The 24,943-nt window shown below is 38.9% G+C and overlaps 1 protein-coding gene across 1 annotated transcript in view; it reads left to right on the top strand.

Moving 5' to 3' along the window:
- The first annotated feature begins 3,091 nt into the window (after window positions 1–3,091).
- Window positions 3,092–24,943, top strand: part of GLCE (glucuronic acid epimerase) — a 121,801-nt gene continuing 99,949 nt past the window's right edge. The window contains exon 1 of the mRNA XM_050796317.1: window positions 3,092–3,268. The gene's annotated coding sequence lies outside the window, so the exon portion shown is untranslated. The remainder of the gene's footprint in view (window positions 3,269–24,943) is intronic.

Below are 24,943 nucleotides of genomic sequence, written 5' to 3' on the forward strand. Positions count from 1 at the left end.
CACATTTAGAGACTACCAGGTTTCTGATGCACTAATTAATAAGGGAATCATAGAATGGTATAATTTGTGAAATTGAGCATTGGAGAAAAGATGTCACATAAGGATAGAGTCTTTCCAGTACATTCTTGCTATTAAGACACCCATGCAAGGGCAGAGGGGGTGGGAAACATAGAAAATGAACATATTTATACTTCAAGAAATAGATCAACTCTACATGTCATTACCCTACCAAGAAATTCAGTGGCTCTGCTGGTACCACATTTAAATGCAGACAGGCAGGGCTTCCCTTTAAAGGCTCTGCTCTGGCTCTTCCCCAGCTGTGCTCCTACATCTGAGGAGTCCATTAAGCCAAGAAATGTGTTCACCTTGAGGTGACTGTACCCCTTCAGATCTCACATCAGGTACCCAGGAGCCAGCATTCCCTGCCCAAATGGCCCTGAACCACTTCCAGAGCCTGCGTAGGCTTCTCCCCTAGATCCTGAGATATGCACCCCTGGACCTGTGGAATAGCCAAGAAATGACTGTTTTGGATGGGTGAAAGCGAAGACAGTTTGGACATGCGGGCTAGAGTGTCCATGGAATGGAGGGTACCTGGCACTGTAGGGCTGAAGGGACCATGGGAAGCAAAGGGTAAAGGCTGCTTCATGTGGGGACCAGCTCTCTCTGACCTGCCTCATTCCAGCAAGGAGCTCTGAGAAGTCTCAGAATTCTCAATTCAAACTGGGTCTTCCAAGCTGTTATGAAAGTGTATTTGTCAAGGTGAAAGGATATAATGCTTTTAGTTCACCATTTGTTAGCTTTTTAACTTTTACATATTTAGACATTTGGTATGTGGGTCTCCATGTGTAGCCTTCTCATGGTACCTACAAATTCAAAATTGGTCCCGGCTCCCCATTTAATTTAGAATCCAAGTCAAATCAGCTTGACCTGATTTTTAAGGCCTTTTACTATTTGGTTTTTCTCTAATCTTACCTCCTGCTACTCTTCTGCAGGAATCTTCTATCTGTCAAACCTGTCGACCTACAGCCCAGGCTCAGCCCACATCCTTTACTCTGTGCTCAGGTTCACATTATTTTTCTCCTCTGAAAGGCCTCTGTTTCTGCCTTGCATTTATATGGCCAACCTACTGTTTCATTATGACCCAGATCAAGCCCCACAGCCATGTCTCCTCCTCTGGACTCTTCTAACAGCTTTTGTCTCACCCACTTATTGGCACTCAAAGTGTGCAACTGTGTGTGGCCATTTTTCATATCATGCACAAGGTCTGGCTATAAGATAAGGAGATATAAATACGCAAGTTTTCAAACAAGGACAAGGGACAGGAAAAAAAAAAAAAAAAAGAGAGAGTTGCCATAGAATCAGGAGAATGTAGTTAGGCAGCTACTAAGGGAAGAGATGTCAGCATTGTCAATAATGTGAGAGGTCACGGGAAAGATACCCAAAAAATAGACCATTCTTCCAGGAGGAAAGAGGTCTTTTGTAACCATTGAGAGAATAGCAGATTGTGTGAGCAAAAGCAACATTGTAGTGGGAAAAATAAGAGATGAGAAAGTGGAGACAGCAAACATACTTTTATTTATTTACTTAGGGACAGGGCCTCAATCTGTGGCTCAATGCAGTGGCTCGGTTACAGTACACTGCAGCCTCCACCTCCCAGACTCAAGCGATCCTCCCATCTCAGCCCACACCCTGCCCCCCTCCCCGTCTCGAATAGCTGGAACTACAGGTGTGTGCCACCACACCCGGCTAATTTTTTATTTTTATTTTTGTAGATATGGGAGTCTCATTATGTTCCCAGACTGGTTTTGAACTCCTGGGCTCAAGCAATCCTCCTACCTCGGCCTCCCAAAGTGCTGGGATTACAGGCATGAGCCACAGTGCCCAGCAGCAAATACAATGTTTCTCAAGAAGTGTGTGATTCCTAGGGGAAAGGAGAAGGTAGTTTGGGTGAAAGAGATTGGGTGACTTTGTTCTGTTCAAAGGATGGGTGAGACCACGTTTGTGGGAGAAAGATTTAGGATAGAGGAAGAAATTAATAATAGGGAAAGAAAGAATAGCCGAATAAAATCTGGAAATGGCTGGGATCCAGGGCACAGGTGCAGGGTTTAACCTTGAGGAGAAAGGGCACTTCTTGCTGTAGGTAAGGGAGTGAAGAGGGTAAGATGAATGAAGGTACAGGATAGGCATAATAATGAAGAGACTGGATTTAAGAGTGAAGCCATTGGCTGCCATTATAGAGGAAAGGCCAGGAAAGTCGAATTTTCTGGGTCCAGGTCCAGATTTCATATATTAAGGTATAACAGTCTTAATTCATTCCTTTCACATTATTCAGTGCCCTGCGTGTGCCAAATACTACTGGGCACTGGGGTCTACAAAGGTACGACTTTTCATGTAATTTTGGAATTTGTTATGTTGGTAACTGGAGATTTGCTTTTCACTCTTCTGGAAAGCTGTAAGTAGAAATAAATGCAGTCATCAGACGAGTCCTTTGTCAGACCAGATGTCCTGGGTTGGGGTTTGGAAAACATGGGCATCTTAACAATGGTGCCCTGTTTGAGGTGGAGAGGGAGGAGAGCCCAAATCGGGGAAAGGAATTAAACGGAGGTTTAGACGCGGGTAACCGAAGTGGGTGGGCCTTCCACCTGGAAGATGGAAACCCCCTGCGCACTTCGGGTGGCGCTGTAACCAAGGGTAACCGCACCTCGGTTTACACCGGTATGAAGACCAGCCTCTTGCCCAAACCAGGTGTATCTACGGCGGCCTGGCAGGACCACACACAAACCAAGCACGTCACGTCATTAGAGCTACCTTGCCGCTAACGTCCACTGCCTCGTACTACTTCTGGTCACTACTACCTTTGCTCACAGTTTATTAAGGACGAGCGGAGAAGAGGAGGGGCGGAGAAGGGGCGGGGAGAACCACCTTTCCTTTTTTACAATTGGTCGTAGTAGACTCCGAGTCCTGCCTCCCGTCCTGCCACCGACAGGCTGCCAGGACTGTCACTCGAGGAGCTGCCGCTGCCGCCACCGCCCCCCCGCCCCGCCGTGGCCCCGCCCCTTGCCGTGGCTCGGATCTCGCGGGAAGAGCTGCGGGCACGGCGGTGGCTCGGTCTCCCGGCTGCGCGCGGAGCGGGAGGGCTCTCCTCACACAAGCGCTTCCTTGCTGAGAGGCTGGAGCTGCGGCACCGCAGGCCTGAGCCACCCCTTCTTTGCTGTCTCCCTCTCTTCCTCAGGGCTCCTGGGTCTGCTCGCCCTCCGACGCTGCTCAGGTTAGAGAGTCCGGAGCGCGTCTCCGCTCAGGAACGGTCGGGAGCGGGGACACGGAGCAGCCGGAGCAGGCGGGCTCCTGACGGGGGCGGCTCCGGGGGCTGCGCGGCACTGCCTGGTGGGCGCGAGGCTTGGCGGGGTTTGGGAGTGCGGGGGGCGAGGAGGCGGTGCAGTGGGATCCGGGCGCGGGCGCCCAAGGGCGGTGTAGCGGGTGCCGGAGCTCGCGAGGTTAGGGGGCAATGTATTGGGGTCCTGGGGGCTCTTCCGGCTTGGGGTGGGGGTGGGTGGCGGCACACGGGGTCCTGGGTCTTTGACGTCGAGGGAGATTTATCAGGGTCTTGAGCTTCTTTGAGGTGGTGTAGCGGGGTTCCGGGACAAGGGATCCTTTTATCCGGGTCCCAAGCTCTTTGGGGCAGAGAATGCAGTTTAGCAAGGTTTACACCGGTGTAAACCTGGTCTCTGGAGGCAGGTCGTCGGGGTCTTGGGGGTTCTTTGAGCGGGCGTGGGCGTCCGTTTTGCATTGCTGGGATGAAGAAGCAGTGTGTCCGGGTTCTGGGGAGAGGGGTCTGTTCATCGGTGTCTCTGGGTGAGAGAGCGATGTATCCGTTCCACGGGGGCCGGGGCCGCCTTGGGGGATTGTTGGGGGCTGAGAGTGTACGGCGGCGGCCAGCGTCTGTGCCGGGGTTTCTGCTTTGCCCAGAGGGGGGGCGGTAACCTGGCATGGTCTCCAGTCTTTTGGGGGCGACAGGGCGAGTTAGCTGGCCCCCGGGCGATCTCTCGGGGTGGGCGCGGCTCGGCGGGCGCTGGGTACGCTGAGGGCGGGAGAGGGCTTTAGTGCTACCGCGAGCTTGCCCAGTCTGCGGCTGGGCAACATCCTGAAACGTTTTTGTTCAGGTCTCCTCCTCTCTGGATGAGATTTACTCAATGCTTAGTTGGAGGATTGATCGGTGTTTGTTGCCTAGTTGAAGAAGCAGTGCGTTTGTTCTGCAGTTTTCTTTTTTCTGCCCCGGGATCCCTGTGGGGGCGCGCTGGTCTCGCTGGAGCTCCGGGAGCTAGAGTGGCAGCACCTTAGGTGGGTATTTGGTCTGCAGGTTCTTTAGGAGGCCGGTGTCCGCAGGTTGAGCATGGGTACCGCTCCTGAGCAAGTGAAATCTGTTGAGGGTGGGGAAGACTGTGATTTTGGCTTGCTTTCCTAGGTGGTGGTCTGCTTTGCTGATCCTGCATTTTAGATCTGTTCTGAAGTCTTGCCTGAGTGAGTGTTGGGCAGAGTCAAATAGTGCTGGGAAGCGTGTTCTGTCTGGCTTCTCTCTGTCCTTTGAAAAGCATTTGTAGAGAGGGATAACGTCAAATTCAGCCTCCAGAAAACATTGGAATTTGAAATCCCAAAGCTAGAGCTCTGCAAAAGCTTTTTCTGCCACCTGTAAGGATGGTTAATCGAGCTCTTTTAGAAAATCCTGCTTAACAGTTTCATTGTATTGTAAAAGTGTATTTAGCCTTGGATATTATAGAGGTTTTGGTAACTAGCGTAGGCTTAGGTGGAATTTAAATAAAATGACCTGTATGTATGTGTATTGATTAAAAAACAAAACAAAACAAAAAACAACGTATAGGTCAGAAAGTCTGTGTGTTTGCCTGACATTTCTTTTGGTTAGTTACTCTATCACAGAGGCCTGTAGATGAAATTTAATGGTGCAGGCAGTGAAGTCCGTACTCAGAGCTATTCGGTAGATGTGTAATCTGGGGTTAACAGACAAATTTGAGTATACCAAAGCAAATAATTTTGCCTGCCTTATTCTTTTTCTTCGTGTCAGTTTTTTTTTTCTCTCGTTTTTTGGTTTGTTTGTTTTGAAACAGGGACTCATTCCGCCTTCTAGGCTGGATTGTAGCATCGCTACCATGGCTCACTGCAGCCTGGACCTCCAGAGCTCAAGCAGCCCTCCCAGTTCAGCTTCCCACCCCCACCACCAGTAGAGTAGCTGGAACTACATGCATATGCCACCATGCCTAATTTTATTTATTTATTCAATTAATTAAAGACAAAGTCTTGCGCTGTTGTGCAGTCTGGTCTTGAACTCTTGGCCTTAAGTGATCCTTCAGCCTCCGCCTCCCAAAGTGCTGGGATTTACAGGCGTGAGTCACCATGCCAGGCCTCTTAGATACAATTTTTAAAAATGTGTCATTTCTTCTGATCTTAGAACCAGACAGATTAGGAATAATGTACTTAATTTTGGAATTTTACATCGTTTTGAAAAACAAAGGAATCCCGCACAGCAATATTTAATACTTTGAAGGGGTTAATGTAAGTTTTGTTGGTGTTTCTATTCAGACCAGAATACCTGGTTGACATATACAGCTGTCACAACTGATTGCTAGAGCAGATATTTGGTTGGAATGACAGCCCCCAAACCTGTAAGGAGATCTTATTTTTCCTATTTTTGAGATAAAGACAAAGAACAAATTAAGCAGGTTTCAGAACCTTTTTTTTTTTTTTTACATCAGCTTTCATCATTTCTAAGTAAGAAATAGACTGATAAGTCAACAAATATTTGATTATCTGCTACGTGTCACAGCTCTGGAGGTACACTGATTAAAGCTGTCATGTGACTTTCCCCTTTAAGTCAAGAGAGAGAGGAAGGCAACAAATAAATACAGTTAAAAATTGTGATACTGCTAAGGAAGAAATACACAAGGTACTTAAGATTCAGCTCTCTTTTTTTTAGTAACCCCTGAATGATGATACAATTGATGTCTGTTGTGATAATCAGAAACCAAGCAAAATAGTTAACTGCCTTCTAAATTATTAAAGAAAGATTAAATTACAATCAGTAGAGTTTTAGGTGTTAAATATATGTTGATTCTTTGTAGATGCTTGTGCTGTGTAAGCATACAAAAGTCTATAAGGATACACATCAGACTTAACCATGTTTGGATTCTTCAGGAGGGAGTTGCAGAGGCATAGAAGAGAGCAGTTTAGTTTTATATTACTTGAATCTATTTCAATGAGCAGACATTACTTTTAAGTACAAGTTAGAGAAACCCCAAAATTAAAACATTTCAGTCACTGTGCAAATTGGTGAAATGTACAGTGTTTATAAGGCTTTTGTCAGTGTTGCCACTTGCACCTGTGTATACTAATGAAGGAAAAGAGTATTTCAAGTATCTGAAAATTATAAGGGTGTGTAGGGTGGGGTGGGTAGCACAACAAAATAAGAAAAGACATAGACCTAAGTAAGATGTTAAAACATGTTAAGGTTGTTGGATATTTAATTATGTAAAGATAAATTAATTTTAGGACTTTCTTTTATCAAATTTAATTTTTTCCTGAGTTTGAAAAAGGACGTTTTTAGATTTCCTAGAGGACAATAGGGTGGGGGAATAGGTATTCTTATTGTGGTACAGACTTCAGGAAATTTCTTTTTGTCAAACATATACACATCCGATATATTTTGCTTGTGAAGCATATGAACCATAAAAATAATTTTATGGTTTCATTATTACACTGCTGAAAATGACAGTACCAAAGTGTCTTTTGAATTATCATTCAGAGTCCTAGAATCATAAATATGATATGCTAAAGCAGTTTCTAGAAAGGAAATCGTAAGACATGAATTCCAGTCTTCACTGTGCTACTCATGGTGTGTCCTTGGATAATTCCTTAGTCTTTCAGGGCCCCAGTTTTCGTATATATGTATATGAATTATACTTACATACATTATATATATAATATATACTTTTGCTGTGATCATATATACATATATGACATGTGTATGCTGTCATATACATATGTCATATATGTATATAATATGTATAATATGTAAAATATATGTATACAAAGATATGTGTACACACACTTACACATATAGTTTTTATGTTGCAAGTCTGAAGTATTATATGTACAAAAAGGAAGAGATACCTTAAGAGTAGCTAGTTCTCAGGATACAACTAATTCCATGTAATTTTTACATATTATGCCTAATTTTAGAAGCTTCTTTTTTTAAAGATACATGGCAAGTATTTAATTCTGGAATATAGATTCATGAAGGTGAATGATTTTCTTTGGATAATTTAGCTTTATCTGTTAAAGCATTATTATTTTTAGTTCCAATCCCTGGTTCTGTAGTAGATTATGTATCTAATAATATGTCCTTACTTAACTCTGGATATAGAATGAGGTCTCTAGTGGTTGCCTCCAGACTTGACCCCCTTTAATCCATCCTTACACTACTGCAAAGGTGATTTTTTCTAAAGTGCAAATCTATGCAAATCTATTCATTGCTTCTTTTCTTGTTTCTTTTCTCTTTTCTCTTTCTTAGAAATGTTACTCAGATTTCTTTCTTTATCTTTCAACTTTTCTTTTAAGTTCGGGGGTACATGTGCAGAATGGGCAGGTTTGTGACACAGGTAAACATGTGCCATAGTGATTTACTGCACAGATCATCCCATCACCCAGGTATAAAGCCCAGCATCCATTAGCTATTCTACTCTTCCTGATGCTCTCTCTCCCTGCCCTTCTTCCTTAAAGCCCATACTTTATCAGCCCAAGTCTCTATCATTACAAGGCCTTTCATCATCTGGCTCATCTTACGCATTTTCCCCGCCATAAATCTGAAGCTCCACTTGTACTAATACGAGCAGTTTACTGAATGAGCCATACTGTTTCCTGACTCAGAGGCTTCACATATGTTCTCTCCGCTGTTTAGAATGCCTTTCCTTCTTTTGTCTTGCTGACAAAGTCTACTGATTTTTTTAAGATACAACGTAAGCACTGTGTGCTTTTTTTTTTTTAAGCTTGTTTTTAGCTTTTTTTTTTAATTACCATTTTTTCTTTTCTTTCTTTACTGTCTGCTTTTTAACTCTTCTGGTCCTCCCTCTTCCCAACCCTAGGTGTTATATATTCACTGTATCATGTTCATTCATTCTCTTGTGTTTACTAATGTGTAGTAATTATGTCTCTCTTTCCTCCTGGACTCAAAGGCAGGTTTATATGTCTTATTACTTTTTGACTTCCTGTTGCTTATTTACACATAGTTGGCTATCATTACGTGTTTTACTCTCAATACCAAGATTGATGTGTTCATGATGTCAGAAATGAGTTGAACTCAAATCTCAGTCTTGTCCTGTTTTCGTAAAATTTGGGGGTTTCTAAAGTATCTTCTTCTCTTGCCCTGTGATCACAAGCTGATATGAGAATGGTAGTTCTTAGCTTTGTGTTTAAGAAATAAGACTTGTAGCACTTTAAGAGGTGAGGGTTACTTTGTTAAACTTGCAGAAAAGTCTTGTAGAATTTTGAGGCAACTACTAATCCTTATCTCTAAAATTGCTAGCAGAGATATTAACTAGTTTGGGTGTTTTAAATCTTTGACATCATTATTTGGTAGCTGTTTTACCTTGGCTGCTTTTTACTTGGAAAATGATAGTAGCTGATGTGTGCAGGTTTTTATATAGGCTTTAATAATTGCTTTACATACATCGCCTTTAATTTTCAAAATAAATCCTGATCATTTAATAATTTGCTCAGCGTCATTATCTACTAAGATGCAGACTATGACTACATGTAAGGTCTGACTGTCTCCAGATTCTATGCTTTTTCTAATACTACATTGTTTTCTGAATATGACTGCTTATTCAGTGTTTAAAATTATTAACAGATATTTAATTCATTTTGTAAATTGAAGAAGTAGGTTGTAAGATTTATCCATTCAATTCGTTCAAAAAAGCTAAAGTAGACAATTTGAGATTGATTGGACTTTAGAGACCATTTAATCCAACTCCTTCCTTTAGCATATGAAGAAACACATATGCAAGAGTGGTGGAATGGTGTGCTGAAGATCACACAGATAGTTGGTCTGTAAGATTTTCTTTGTTAAGCTGGTTGTGAACACTGGTGTTATAAAACTATTACTTGAGGCCAGGCGCGGTGGCTCATGCCTCTAATCCCAGCACTTTGGGAGGCCGAGGCGGGCAGATTACCTGAAGTCAGGAGTTCAGAACCAGCCTAGCTAACATGGTGAAACCCTGTCTCTACTAAAAATACAAAAATTAGCTGGGCATGGTGGCACACGCCTATAATCCCAGCTATTCGGGAGGCTGAGGCAGGAGAATTGCTTGGGCCTGGGAGACGGAAGTTGCAGTGAGCCGAGATTGTCCAGCCTGGCCGACAGACCTAGACTGTCTCAAAAAAAAAAAAAAAAAAAAAAAGGCCAGGTGCGATGGCTCACACCTGTAATCCCAGCACCTTGGGAGGCCGAGGCGGGTGGATCACTTGAGGTCAAGAGTTCAAGACCAGCCTGGCCAACCTGGCGAAACCCTGTCTCTACTAAAAATACAAAAATTAACCAGGGGTGGTGGCACGCACTTGTAATCCAGCTACTCAGGAGGCTGAGGCAGGAGAATCGCTTGACCTGGGATCCAGAGGTTGCAGTGAGGTGAGATCACGCCATTGCACTCCAGCCACTCCAGCGTAGGTGACAGTGCGAGACTCCGTCTCAAAAAAAACAAAACAAAACAAAGAACTATTACTTGAAAGAGATACCAGATGCCTGATTTTCACCCCCAAGGGAAAAAAAAGCCTAGAATGACTTTTTATAAAAGTAATGTTGAGGATCTGAGAGTCTTAAGGACAATCAGAGAAAATCCAGACTTTGGATCATGACACATGGAGACACGCCAGTGCCTTTATACACATGGTTCCCTAATCTTGGTTCCTTTTCTTCCTCTTTTTCTTTCTTAAAATTTGTCCACAGTTTACTGATATTATGCCTGCTGAATTGTTATTAGCATCAGTCTTACTAGTTATCATTTAAGTGACAACCATGGGCTAATAGGAATACAGAAATGCATAAAATCTAGTCACTGCCATAAAGAAGCTTGGTCTGTTTGTGAGTGGAAGGCAGTATATATCTAATTGCAAGGTAGTATATAAAGATAACCATGAGTAGTACAGCTTTAGCAGCTCAGAAGATTGGATAAATGTGGGCTGGGCTAGTGGTTACAGAAATTTCTATATAGAAAAGTTTCTACTTAAGTTTCTTCTTTAAGTGAAGAGTTGGAATGGTGTGAAAGGAGAAAAAGACTTGGGAATTTTTTTTTTTTTTTAATTATCTCAACTTTTACTAATCTTACCTTCCTCACTTTCCTTCAGCCACACTCCTCACTGTTTCATAAGGTCTGTAACATGTTCTTTCAGATATCCAAATGTCTCACTTCCTTCAGGTCTTAATTAAAGTATCATCCTTTATCTGAGAACTTGACTGGTCACCTTGTTTAAAATGACAGTATCTCTTCCACACATACTCTTCCTGTCCTTCTTGCCTGCTTTGTTTCTTTTTTGTGCTTTTCACTATCCAAAGTACTCTAGATTTTTATTGTCTTTCTACCTCTACTAAAAAATATATAAGAGCCGGTGACATGGTGGTGCACGCCTGTAGTCCCACCTACCTGGGAGGCTGAGGTTGGAGGATTGCTTGAGCCCAGGAGTTTGAGATCAGCCTGGGCAAAAAAGTAAGACCCTGTCTCAAAAAAAAGAGTTAAATGAAAAATTAAAAAACATAAGACCCTCCAGGATAGGAATTTTTACCCATTTTAGTCAATACTATATCCCCAACATACAGGACAGTGCCTTTTACAAAGTAGGTGCTCAAATTTTTGTTGAATTAATGACAGTGGAACTTTAAAAGCAGGAGCTTAAAAGATCGTTTGATCTAAGCCTCTCATCTCTACTTTTCTTTCTTTCTTGCTGGCAGGCATGGAGGAAGAGGAACTTTCCATTCCATCTATTCCGTTTTTTTTTTTTTTTTTTTTTTTTTTTTTTTTTTTGAGACAGAGTTTCACTTTCGTTGTCCAGGCTGGTGTGCAATGGCGTGATCTGGCTCACCGCAACTGCAGCCTCTCGGGTTCAAGTGATTCTCCTGCCTCAGCCTCTTGAGTAGCTGGGATTGCAGGCATGTGCCACCATGCCCAGCTAATTTTGTATTTTTATTAGAGATGGGATTTCTCCGTGTTGGTCAGGCTAGTTTCAAACTCCTGACCTCAGGTGATCCACTCGCTTCAGCCTCCCAAAGTGCTTGGATTACAGGCGTGAGCCACTGCACCCGGCCTATCCATTCTATTTTTTAAAAAATTTGATAGGACTTGAAGAAAAAAACATATACAATAAAGTACACAAATCATAAGTGTACAGCTTAATGAATTACATATGTAAACTTGTAACCAACAATCAGATCAAGATAGAGAACATTTCCAGGACCTTGGAAGCTTCCTCCTGTTCTCTCTTAGTCAATGCTTAACAAAAGTTACCAGTTTTCTGATCCCCATCACTATAGATTAGTTGTGCTTATTCCTGAAATTCGTATAAGTGGAATCAAATCATTCTTTTATGTCTACTTTCCTCTGTTGAACATCACATCCGTGAGATCCATGTTTTTTGAGTTAGTAGTAGTAATTCTTTTTCATTGCTCTGTATTATTTCATTGCATGAGTATCTATTTGTGTCTTCTGTTGACAGACGTTTGGGCTGTTTCCAGTGTTTAGGTCTTAGAAACAAAGCTACCATAAACAATTTTGTGCATGTGTTTTGGTGACCATAAAAATTCATTTTTTGGTGAAGCGCTTCATTTAAATATATAATAAAACATATCTCCATATATACACACACATATACACACATACTTCTTAAGCTCACATGGTTCCTATCACATGCTAGATGATCACTAAATGATTAAAGATGAATTAACTAATCTTTTACTATAATATTATTTCAAATGTATTAAAATAATTTTTTCTCTCTAATAACATTTATGAAAATCTTAGTACATAATCTTTCTCCATACCTGATCTGTTTGAAGAATAGGAATAAAAACATTCAATCAAAAGATAAGACCTTAAAAAAATTAGACATTGCCATATTGCTTTCTAGAAAGATGCTAATTTATATGCCAATATGGAACATTAGTTTTAAAAAAACTTTTGCAATTTGATAAGCAAAATATCTTACTTTAATTTGTCTTTCTTCGATTATAAGTGAAGTTGAAACATTGTAAGTTGTTTCATAAACAATTAGATGTTAAAATATTTATAATAAAACAATTTTTAAAAGAATGCCTCAGACATTGTCTCGTAAGGTAAAAGATATTTTAACTAGAATTAATGTTCTTTATTGTAGTTTTTCCTTTTAATAGATAACATTTTGCATAGTTATTAGAAAAACATAAAAAAATTCAGAGACAGAAACAGTTGTCCCAGAGGCAGCCATTGTTAACAGTTTTTTATGTATACTTCTGAAGATATTATAGACTATGCGTGTATATGTATATGTGTATGAATATGTGTATATGTGTATAAATGTCTGTATATATAATATATTTGTGTGTGTGCATGCATGTGTGTAATGTGTGTGTATATATGCCAAAACATTAGATTAATTATGGAAACCATTCATTAAAATACTGTCTGGTTTGGATGTGTTATTGTGTACCATTTTGTGTACTAAAAATTAGAAAGTGTCTAGCTATGACTGGTATCTGGCTACTGGCCCAGAAGGAAGAAAAGCAGGGTCTGGCAAAGTATTTGGCAGTAATCTTCTATAAGACAAGTGGCCTTAGCTCTCCTTATTATTGGATCAGTTCTTTGACAATAGCACTTCTGTTTATAGTAATGATTGTGTAGTATTATTCCAAAGTGAAAAGCCAAGTTTTTGAAAATTAAACAGATGATACCTGAAAGAACTCTTTAGAAGTATGAAAGCTATTTGGAGGTATTTAGGAGAACATTTAGGGGAAAGATACTTTATTCTTAAACATTTTAGGATTCATTTGCTTGACAGTTACAGTTTTTGCAGAATTTCTATGACTACTGTTTAACAGTGAAAATTTGAGTTTGAATAATTGCAAATAAAAGTTTTCATTTACTTAAACTTTTATTTACCTAATTTAAAAACCAATCAGCCTCAATATAAACATATTTAAAAAATATTTTAAGACATTTTTCATGATAATATATATTAGTAATTTATCTCATACATAAAAGATATTTCTGAGCTTGACTTGAATGTCACTGTTAAATGGTTTGAGCAACAAGAGTCAGAAATTTTAATTGGATTCTGCAGGATTTTAATGGTTTAGGGAAAAGGTATTTGCTTTTGGGATAGATTCTTTTTTTTGGAGACGGAGTCTTACACTGTCACCCGGGCTGGAGTGCAATGGCATGATCTCAGCTCACTGCAACCTCGGCCTCCCGGGTTCAAGCAGTTCTCTTGCCTCAGCCTCCCGAGTAGCTGGGATTACAGGCACCTGCCACCATGCCCGGCCAATTTTTTGTATTTTTAATAGAGACGGGGTTTCACTATGTTGGCCTGGCTGGTCTCAGACTCCTGACCTTGTGATCCACCCACTTTGGCCTTCCAAAGTGCTGGGATTACAGGCATGAGCCACCGTGCCCGGCCCTGGGATAAATTCTTTTTAAGGCCCTTATTTCAAAAACTAAAATTTGGGGATGACTATTATTTACTGAATACTAACTCATTGATGTAGTCCAGGATAAGTGAGGGGTATTATAAGAGTTCCTGTTTACTGGAATTCATGTATCCTACTAAGGATAGATTATAAAGCTGTAAGGGCCACTGAAAGAATTTACACCTAATTGTGATTAATAATATTTGGGGAATTTGAAGAAAGAATTTGTCAGAGGGAAGAGATCATCTTGATTTTTAAAAAATGTTCAATTTTGAAGTATATCTTTATAGGAGAATTGCAAAGATAGTACAGAGGATTTCCATGTGCCATATAACCTTCACTCAGCTTTCTCTAATGTTCACATCTTATATAATCATGTTATATTGACAAAACTAAGAAATTCATACTGATTTTTTAAAAGGGAATTCAATTAACCTATTTTTTTTGAAGACCTACTATGTATAAGAGAGTATTTTGGCTGCTGAAGTATGTACAATATGGGAAAAGGAGTAAAGGTTACAGATAATAGCAATAGACTGATGAGCTTGGTGTCATTCCTTGAACAAATTCTTAAACAGATTATCGAACACATGTGTTGTTGGTACTTACAAAAGAAGGCACTGATCACTAGGAACCAGCATGGGTTCACAAGAACAAGTAATGACACCTAGCTTCACTTCCTTTCTTATAGGATAAGTGAACTATACCTGTAAGTAGGTATAACAGAAGATACTCTGGCCATAGTATATGTAAAATTATCACTATATTTATTGCATTTTAAATTACGTGCTGGGCACTGGATTAAATGCTTTTACATAGGTTGCCTCATTGAGTTATTGTTTTACAGATGAGGAAGGGGACCCTAAAGGTTATACATATAGCATTTGACATCCTCTTATGATATCTTTTTAGACTAAATAGAAAATGTGGTCTGAAGAGTTACATAGGTAGGTGGATTAGTAATTGCTTAAATGGCCATATCCAGAGCTTGATGATTACTGGGCTCATGTTAAAATTAAACTACAGTACATTCTTAGTGGTGTGCTTCAAGAAGCTATCATGTCCTATGTAAGATTTTTATCAGTTACTCTCAAAATTGTAAGAGAATGCTGGTATATGCACAGAATCAGGATCTTCACTTACTCTTACTGCCTTATTTCTAATAGTTAAAATGACAGACTGTATTAAGAAAATATTTGTTGTGAAGTGTTGTAAGATTTTATATTTGACGTGTAAGTATTTGATAAAGACAGGCCTATAATTGAATTTTTTTTTCAGAAGTCTGCACAAATACAAGATGGGAATCTTGGAGGCCTAACAGCAGTAGGTGTGTGTTTAAGTAGAGGTGTGTGCCTGGGTGTGTCTCCTTATTTGTCTGCAGTTGGTGAGTCAGTGGTTTATTATAACTATCCCAAAAGCTAACACCTGCTTAAGCTACACTATTTTGAAGCATATTGTCCAAAACAGTTGATTTTTATTTTGTACTCTGCATCTAGCTTAGTTCTGTTCTGTTTGCCACATTTTAAGGTAGGCATTGATAAACAATGTAGTGAGAGGAGAGTAATCAGAGTGAAGCAGTCTTGAAACGGATAGTTGCAAAGTAATTGAAACATTGAGGTTGTTTAGCATGGAAGAAAGAAGACGAGGTATATGATAATACTTTTTAGATTGGGTAACTGGATGATATTTAATGTTCTTCCTGACTCAAATCTGGGATTCTGTGAAACATGAAGGGATGGCACATGGAAGAAGGGTTAAGCATATCTTTTGCGTTGCAGTCTGAAGGATGGACCTAGAACAGTGAACGAAAGTTAGAGGAAGGAAAATATTGGTTCATAATGAAGAAGCCTTTTTATTTTTTTAAGAGATGGAGTCTTGCTGTGTTGCCCAGGCTGAAGACAATTTGAACGGAGTAAACACTGAGCCACTAAAGCATAGCTTGAGTAGGGTTTAATCAAGCTATCCTCTAAGGACTTTTCCAATTTTAAAAATTTAAAAAATTTTCTTCATTGGTTGTAATTCCAATTGGCAGAACATTTTCTTGGGCACTTATTCACACTTATTCATAATACTTATAGCTTCATATAGTATCAGATTCTATTAGGGAAAATGATACCTTCCTGATAATCAAAATCTGAAATTAGAATATGAAATAATTTAACTAGATTTTTTATTTTTTATTTTTTTGAGACAGGGTCTCACTCTGTCACCCAGGCTGGCATGCAGTGGTGTGATCTTGGCTCATTGCAACCTCTCCACGCTCAGCTAATTTTTGTTTTTTTTGTAGAGATGGGGCTTTGCCATGTTGCCCAGGCTGGTCTTCAGTTCCTGAGTTCAAAGTGATCCGCCCGCCTTGGCCTCCCAAAGTGATGGGATTATAGGCGTGAGCCACCATACCTGGCCTTAGATGATTTTTAAAAAGTTTGTTCACAATTCCAAAGGAAACAAGATGTTAGTCTTGTTTTAGAAATATCACAGACTAATTGAAGTTGCTTTTAAAGATGATGGCATAAGTATCATTAAATTCAAATGCTTTTGGTTTCTCTTCTGCATATCTAAAAAAAAAGTTGATGTCAAAAACTGAAACCACTCATGCCTATAATCCCAGCACTTTGGGAGGCCAAGGTGGGCAGAGCACCTGAGGTCAGGAGTTTGAGACCAGCCTGGCCTTTATGGTGAAACCCTGTCACTTCTGAAAATACAAAAATTAGCTGGGCATGGTGGTGGGTGCCTGTAATCCCAGCTACTTGGGAGGCTGAAGCAGCAGAATCACTTGAGCCCAGGAGGTGGAGGTTGCAGTGAGCTGAGATCGCACCAGTGCACTCCGGCCTGGGCGACAAGAGTGAAACTATGTCTCAAACAAACAAACAAAACAAACAAACAAACAGCCCAAAGGTTATTAACTTCTAAATGATTCAGTTGTTTAAATCTAAAATGGAACAATAAGCCATTTTATTCACTGTCATCCTTTACACAAATCAAGAGCTTTTTTGGGCCTTCATGACCTTCATATTTTTTTATCCTGAGAATACTGTTTTTCTTTAAGCCCATCTAAAGTCTGATTTTCAGGACGTCCCCCAATCCATTTTTTTAAAAGTCATCTTAGGTTCCTCTATCGAACACTGATATTTTTCTTTCTTTTCTAACAGTCTGGTAATCTATTAGTACTATATCATATACTGTTACTAATTGCTTTATAATATGTAAGGGTTTTTTTTTTTTTTTTTTTTAAATTAACAGGATTATAAGCCCCTTGAAGACTCTTTTACTGGGACTTGAAAACTACTTAATGAAATTAAAAGTTAGAGACTCAGTGGTTGAATTTTAGCTGATGTTGAAACACTTAATAGCATAAGAAAAAGCCTATGCAGAATTTCCATGTTTAGTTTCTACTTTTTTAATAATATGATCATTCGTCTTCATCTGATGTATTATAAAATTTACAAATAATAGTAATATACTCACTTTAAAACTGAAAAATAAAAAGATTTTCCCATCATCCTTACATTCTTAATACCATCATCTCCTAAATTTTGGAGTCTCCCTTTTGTTGTTTTTCAGTGCATTTGCCAGTGTCTTTGTCATTAGCCTTCAGAAGTGTCAAATAATTTTAAAATGTGTATTTCAAAGTGAAACTTCTCATTAGAAATAAAAATCAGGAGATATATTCTAGTAAATGTACTTACTGTACCTCAGTAGTGTACTTTTTACTTTGTTACATTCATATGAACACCAAAAAGTTTAATGAATAAAATAGAATATATTTTAACATGTTTAAGAAGTATGTCTGTGACAACATCTAATTGAGCTGTTGATAAAATTAGTTTATAGTCATCAGCTTCGTTTTCTATGTTCTTCATTCCCCATACAAAATACTTGTCATACCCAGTGGGTGTTCCAGACTTAGCATGTTTTAAAATCAAGGTAGCGTTGTCATATTTTGTTTTGATTGGCTTTTGCTCAGGGGAAGTTTGGGTCCATATCAGAGATCTGTTTGCCTTCTTCACTGAAGCTAATGACTTCCTGTTATATGATAGGCTTTCACTGCTTCTTCATGTGGGGGCATCTCTGCAATGTAAATTGCTATTTTCTAGTTATTATTTTACTTAAATTAAAACAAATAAAGTTTCTGAAGACACTCAGGAAATGTGTGAATTTACCGAGTATAAAGCCTTAGAACCCTTAAGTAGAAAAACATCAAATCACAACTAGGGAGGTGAGTATACTGGCTGGCAAATCTTACATTGTACTTCATCATATAACACTACTCATGTACTCATTTTTAGAAGCTACATGTGCATTACATACTAATGCTGTATCTCTCAAATAATTGAAATAATGAAAAATTGATAATTCAGAGCCACTTTTTATTTGGCATGGGATGTGATTGTATTTGCATTACCACATATTAAAACCTAAAGGGAGTTAAATTTTGTGGTCTAGTAGTTTTCAGTGGAACCTTGTTTTCTTTTTTTGAGACAGGGCTCATTCTGTTGCTCAAGCTAGAGTGCAGTGGTGTGATCTCAGCTCACTGCAGCCTCCACCTCCCGGATTGAAGTGATTCTCCTGCTTCAGCCTCCCAAGTAGCTGGGACTGCAGGTGGGCAATACCATATCTGCTTAATTTTTTTATTTTTAGTAGAGACAGGGTTTTGCCATGTTGGCCAGGCCGGTCTCAAACTCCTGACCTCAGGTGATCTGCCCACCTCAGCCATACAAACTATTGCGATTACAGGAGTGCGTGAGCCACCACCCCGGCCCATTTTTTTTTCCCCCAGACATCTATATGGCACTGCAATATAGAATACAAATAAAAAATAACATTTTTGTATAACTTTAAGTACACATTTACAACATTAACTTAGCATAAAGCGGATTGGCTCTTAAATTGTCTTATCTTCAGGATAGGCTCTTAAATTGTCTTATCTTCACGACATTCTATTGCCACTTTATTCCTAGTATTTAACAGTGCCTTGTACATAGCAGATTCCAAATGTATCTTAGTGAAATAAATGAATGAATGACTTAGGCCATTTTGATGTACTCAAGAATTTGAAATTGAATAACTGATGATGATTGTAGTTTCTCAATCTCTGCATTAAATTTCTATTTTGTTTTTATTGTACACTGTCCACCACAACTGGAAGAGTTGTTGTAGTTGGTTCTTGAGACGAATCAGGACACTCTCAAATTGAACTGTGACTTTGAAAAAAGAAGTGGATAATGTTTCAAAGCTGAATTAGTAACATTTCACATTTGCATTCTTTTTTTTGAGACAGAGTCTCACTCTATCACTGAGGCTGGAGTGCAATGGTGCAATCTCGGCTCACCGCAACCTTCGCCTCCTGGGTTCAAGCGATTCTTGTGCCTCAGCCTCCCGAGTAGCTGGGACTATAGGCATGTGCCACCATGCCCAGCTAATTTTTGTGTTTTAGTAGAGACGGGGTTTCACCACACCTAGCTAATTTTTGTATTTTTAGTAGAGACAGGGTTTTGTCATGTTACTAGGCTGGTCTTGAATTCCTGACCTCAGGTGATCCACCTGCCTTGGTCTCCCAAAGTGCTGAGATTACTGGCGTAAGCCACTGCGCCCAGCCTTCTTTGTGTTCTCTATGATAAACATAAAATAAGTCAAACAGGAGACATCACTATTTCTTGATAATTTCTAAAACAGTAGTACGATATGTTATGAGTCCCTTTGTCTAACAGCTTCACTGAGGTATAATTGGCATATAGTGAATTACACAATTTAGTAAGTTTTGATATATTTGAAATCATTACCACATTCAAGATAGTGACCATACCCATCATCTCCAGAAGTTTCTTCATGCCCCTTTATTATCTTTCCTTCATGCCCCTCCACACTCCACCATCTCAAAGTAACCATTGATCTACTTAATGTAACTACAGATTGATTGTTTTATATTTTCTAGAGTTTTATATAAATGGAATTACACAGTATGTACTTTTCTTTATGGTCTGGCTTCTTTCACTCAATGTAATTATTTTGAGATTCTTCTCTGTTGTTGCATGTATAAATAATTCTTTCATTTTTTTGTAGTAATATTCCATTATATGGATATGCCAGAATTTATCATTCATTTGCTGATGAACATTTGGGTTATTTACAGTTTTATTTACAAATAAAGCTGTTGTATTAGTGTACGAATCTTTATATGGACATATATTTTCATTTCTTTTGGTTAAATACTTAGGATGACTAGGTCACAGGGTAGGTATCAGTTTTACCTTTTTTTGGGAATAACATGTTTATCATAAAGGGCTAATTTTCTTAATACACAAAGAGGTCTTATAACTTGGTAAGAGTAAGACCAAAAATCCAACAAAAATATGGGCAGAGGACAAAACCAGGTAGCTAATATCAAAAGATATACAAATGGCTTTAAGCGTAAGAAAATATTTTTGGGAAGCTGAACAAAAAATATATTGTTTAAAATGTAAACCTCTAGAGTCAGTCTGCTTGGGTTTGTATGTTCTGTAACAATCAATGTAATCAAGTTCCCTAACCTTCTTGTGTTTCAGTTTTCTCATCAGTAAAATGTGGATAATAATAGCAATATTATCTACCTCAAGGGACTGTTACGAGTATTAGATAAGTTAATATATGTGAAGTTCTCAGAACAATATCTGACACACAGTAAGTGCTCTATGAAAGTTTATTTTTATTATTATTCAAATGCAAATTTAAACGAGAACATTTTTTGATTATCCGATTGACAAGGATTAAAAAGCTCAATAATACACAACAGTGGCAAAGACATCTAGAATCACTGTCATATACTATAGGCAGGAACACAAATTGTGCAGTTTCTTTGGAGGACAAGTTGACTGTACATCTTAAAATGATAAATGTTCATACTTTTTCATTCAATTTTAAATACTTTATCTTTGCTTTTCACAGTATTAATTATATTGTCAAAAAACCTAAATGACTCTTAGTAGCGGTCTGGTTAAATAAATGATATAGCCACACAGTGGGATGTCATATAGCCATAAAAAAAGAAAAAAGGAGCACTTCTCCATAAGCTCATCTCTAAGACACATTGGGTTAAAAAAAAAAATAAGTTGCAGAGCAGTGTTTATAGTATGTCGCTTATATTGCTGTAAATAAGTTGTGTACGTGTTGGTGTAAATACACATGCATATGCACATATTAATAAATACATTTTGCTTCAAAATGCTTAGACTTTTCTAGAAGGATACACAAGAAAGGGAATAGTAGTTGCTTCTGAAGAGGGACTAAAAAAAGGGATTAGGAGATTGGAAATCAGATCTCAGTATGACTGTGGTTGGGTTTGGTTGTGTACACTTTTATACTGCTTGAGTATTTCTTGTCAAGAGAATATTACATTAAAAAAATTTGTAGTATGTAATTATAGATTCACGGGAAGTTGAAAGATTCGTGCAGAGAGGTACCATATACCCTTCATCCAATTTCAAACACTGCTGATAATATCTTATATAACCCTAGTGCACTATCAAAACCGTGAAATTGATGTTGGTACAATCCACAGAGTTTATTCAGATTTCACCAGTTTTACAGGTACTCATTGTATGTGTGTAATTGTTTGCATTTTTATCATGTGTAGTTTTGACCACCACAATCAAGATACAGAACTGTTTCATCACAACAGAAATCCCTGTGTAGTCATATCTCTCATCCTAACCACTGACAACCTAACTTCTGGCCTGAAAGAGCATATAGTCTTTTTTTTTTTTTTTTTTTTTTTTTATTATACTTTAAGTTCTAGGGTACATGTGCACACTGTGCGGGTTTGTTACATATGTATACATGTGCCATGTTGGTGTGCTGCACCCATTAACTTGTCATTTACATTAGGTATATCTCCTAATGCTATCCTTCCCCGCTGCCCCCTCCCCACAATAGGACCCGGTGTGTGATGTTCCCCTTCCTGTGTCCAAGTGATCTCATTATTCAGTTCTCACCTATGAGTGAGAACATGCGGTGTTTGGTTTCCTGTTCTTGCGATAGTTTGCTGAGAATGATGGTTTCCAGCTGCATCCGTGTCCCTACAAAGGACATGAACTCATCCTTTTTTATGGCTGCATAGTATTCCATGGTGTAATATGTACCACATTTTCTTAACCCAGTCTATCACTGATGGACATTTGAGTTGATTCCAAGTCTTTGCTATTGTGAATAGTGAATACGTGTGCATATGTCTTTATAGCAGCATGACTTATAATCCTTTGGGTATATACCCTGTAATGGGATGGCTAGGTCAAATGGTATTTCTAGTTCTAGATCCTTGAGGAATCGCCACACTGTTTTCCACAATGGTTTAACTAGTTTACAGTCCCACCAACAGTGTAAAAGTGTTCCTATTTCTCCACATCCTCTCCAGCACCTGTTGTTTCCTGATTTTTTAATGATTGCTATTTTAACTGGTGTGCGATGGTATCTCATTGTGGTTTGGATTTGCATTTCTCTGATGGCGAGTGATGATGAGCATTTTTTCATGTGTCTGTTGGCTGTATGAATGTCTTCTTTTGAAAAGTGTCTGTTCCTATCCTTTGTCCACTTTTTGATGGGGTGGTTTGTTTTTTTCTTGTAAATTTGATTGAGTTCTTTGTAGATTCTGGATATTAGCCCTTTGTCAGATGAGTAGATTGCAAAAATTTTCTCCCATTCTGTAGGTTGCCTGTTCACTCTGATGGTAGTTTTTTTTGCTGTGCAGAAGCTCTTTAGTTTAATTAGATCCCATTTGTCAATTTTGGCTTTTGTTGCCATTGCTTTTGGTGTTTTAGACATGAAGTCCTTGCCCATGCCTATGTCCTGAATGGTATTACCTAGGTTTTCTTCTAGGATTTTTATGGTTTTAGGTCTAACATTTAATTCTCTAATCCATCTTGAATTAATTTTCGTATAAGGAGTAAGGAAAGGATCCAGTTTCAGCTTTCTACTTATGGCTAACCAATTTTCCCAGCCCCATTTATTAAATAGGGAATCCTTTCCCCATTTCTTGTTTTTGTCAGGTTTGTCAAAGATCAGATGGCTGTAGATGTGTGGTATTATTTCTGAGGGCTCTGTTCTGTTCCATTGGTCTATATCTCTGTTTTGGTACCAGTACCATGCTGTTTTGGTTACTGTACCCTTGTAGTATAGTTTGAAGTCAGGTAGCGTGATGCCTCAAGCTTTGTTCTTTTGGCTTAGGATTGTCTTGGTAATGGGGGATCTTTTTTGGTTCCATATGAACTTTAAAGCAGTTTTTTCCAATTCTGTGAAGAAAGTCATTGGTAGCTTAATGAGGATGGCATTGAATCTATCAATTACCTTGGGCAGTATGGCCATTTTCACAATATTGATTCTTCCTGTCCATGAGCATGGTATGTTCTTCCATTTGTTTGTGTTCTCGTTTATTTCACTGAGCAGTGATTTGTAGTTCTCCTTGAAGAGGTCCTTTACATCCCTTGTAAGTTGGATTCCTACGTATTTTTATTCTCTTTGAAGCTATTGTGAATGGGAGTTCATTCATGATTTGGCTCTCTGCCTGTTACTGGTGTATAAGAATGCTTGTGATTTTTGCACATTGATTTTATATCCTGAGACTTTGCTGAAGTTGCTTATTAGCTTAAGGAGATTTGGGGCTGAGACAATGGGGTTTTCTAAATATATAATCATGTCATCTGCAAACAGGGACAATTTGACTTCTTTTCGTAACTGAATACCCTTTATTTCTTTCTTTTGCCTGACTGCCCTAGCCAGAACTTCCAACACTATGTTGAATAGGAGTGGTGAGAGAGGGCATTCCTATCTTGTGCCAGTTTTCAAAGGGAATGCTTCCAGTTTTTGCCCATTCAGTATGATATTGGCTGTGGGTTTGTCATAAATAGCTTTTATTATTTTGAGATACGTTCCATCAATACCGAATTTATTGAGAGTTTTTTAGCATGAAGGGCTGTTGAATTTTGTCAGAGGCCTTTTCTGCATCTATTGAGATAATCGTGTGGTTTTTGTTTATATGCTGGATTACGTTTATTGATTTGCGTATGTTGAACCAACCTTGCATCCCAGGGATGAAGCCCACTTGATCATGGTGGATAAGCTTTTTGATGTGCTGCTGGATTCGGTTTGCCAGTATTTTATTGAGGATTTTTGCATTGATGTTCATCAGGGATATTGATCTAAAATTCTCTTTTTTTGTTGTGTCTCTGTCAGGCTTTGGTATCAGGATGATGTTGGCCTCGTAAAATGAGTTAGGGAGGATTCCCTCTTTTTCCATTGATTGGAATAGTTTCAGAAGGAATGATACCAATTCCTCCTTGTACCTCTGGTAGAATTCAGCTGTGAATCCATCTGGTCCTGGACTTCTTTTGGTTGGTAGGTTATTAATTATTGCCTCAATTTCAGAGCCTACTATTGGTCTATTCAGGGATTCAACTTCTTCCTGGTTTAGTCTTGGGAGAGTGTAAGTGTCCAGGAAATTATCCATTTCTTCTAGGTTTTCTAGTTTATTTGCGTAGAGGTGTGTATAGTATTCTCTGATGGTAGTTTGTATTTCTGTGGGGTCGGTGGTGATATCCCCTTTATCATTTTTTATTGCATCTATTTGATTCTTCTCTCTTTTCTTCTTTGTTAGAATTGCTAGCAGTCTATCAATTTTGTTGATCTTTTCAAAAAACCAGCTCCTGGATTCATTGATTTTTTGGAGGGTTTTTTGTGTCTCTATCTCCTTCAGTTCTGCTCTGATCTTAGTTATTTCTTGCCTTCTGCTAGCTTTTGAATGTGTTTGCTCTTGCTTCTCTAGTTCTTTTAATTGTGATGTTAGGGTGTCAATTTTAGATCTTTCCTGCTTTCTCTTGTGGGCATTTAGTGCTATAAATTTCCCTCTACACACTGCTTTAAATGTGTCCCAGAGAATCTGGTATGTTGTATCTTTATTCTCATTGGTTTCAAAGAACATCTTTATTTCTGCCTTCATTTCGTTAGGTACCCAGTAGTCATTCAGGAGCAGGTTATTCAGTTTCCATGTAGTTGAGCGGTTTTGATTGGGTTTCTTAGTCCTGAGTTCTAGTTTGATTGCACTGTGGTCTGAGAGACAGTTTGTTATAATTTCTGTTCTTTTACATTTGCTGAGGAGTGCTTTACTTCCAACTATGTGGTCAATTTTGGAATAAGTGCAATGTGGTGCTGAGAAGAATGTATATTCTGTTGATTTGGGGTGGAGAGTTCTGTAGATGTCTAATA

This window comes from Macaca thibetana, chromosome 7 (assembly GCF_024542745.1).
Source record: "Macaca thibetana thibetana isolate TM-01 chromosome 7, ASM2454274v1, whole genome shotgun sequence".
Lineage (NCBI taxonomy): Eukaryota > Metazoa > Chordata > Mammalia > Primates > Cercopithecidae > Macaca > Macaca thibetana.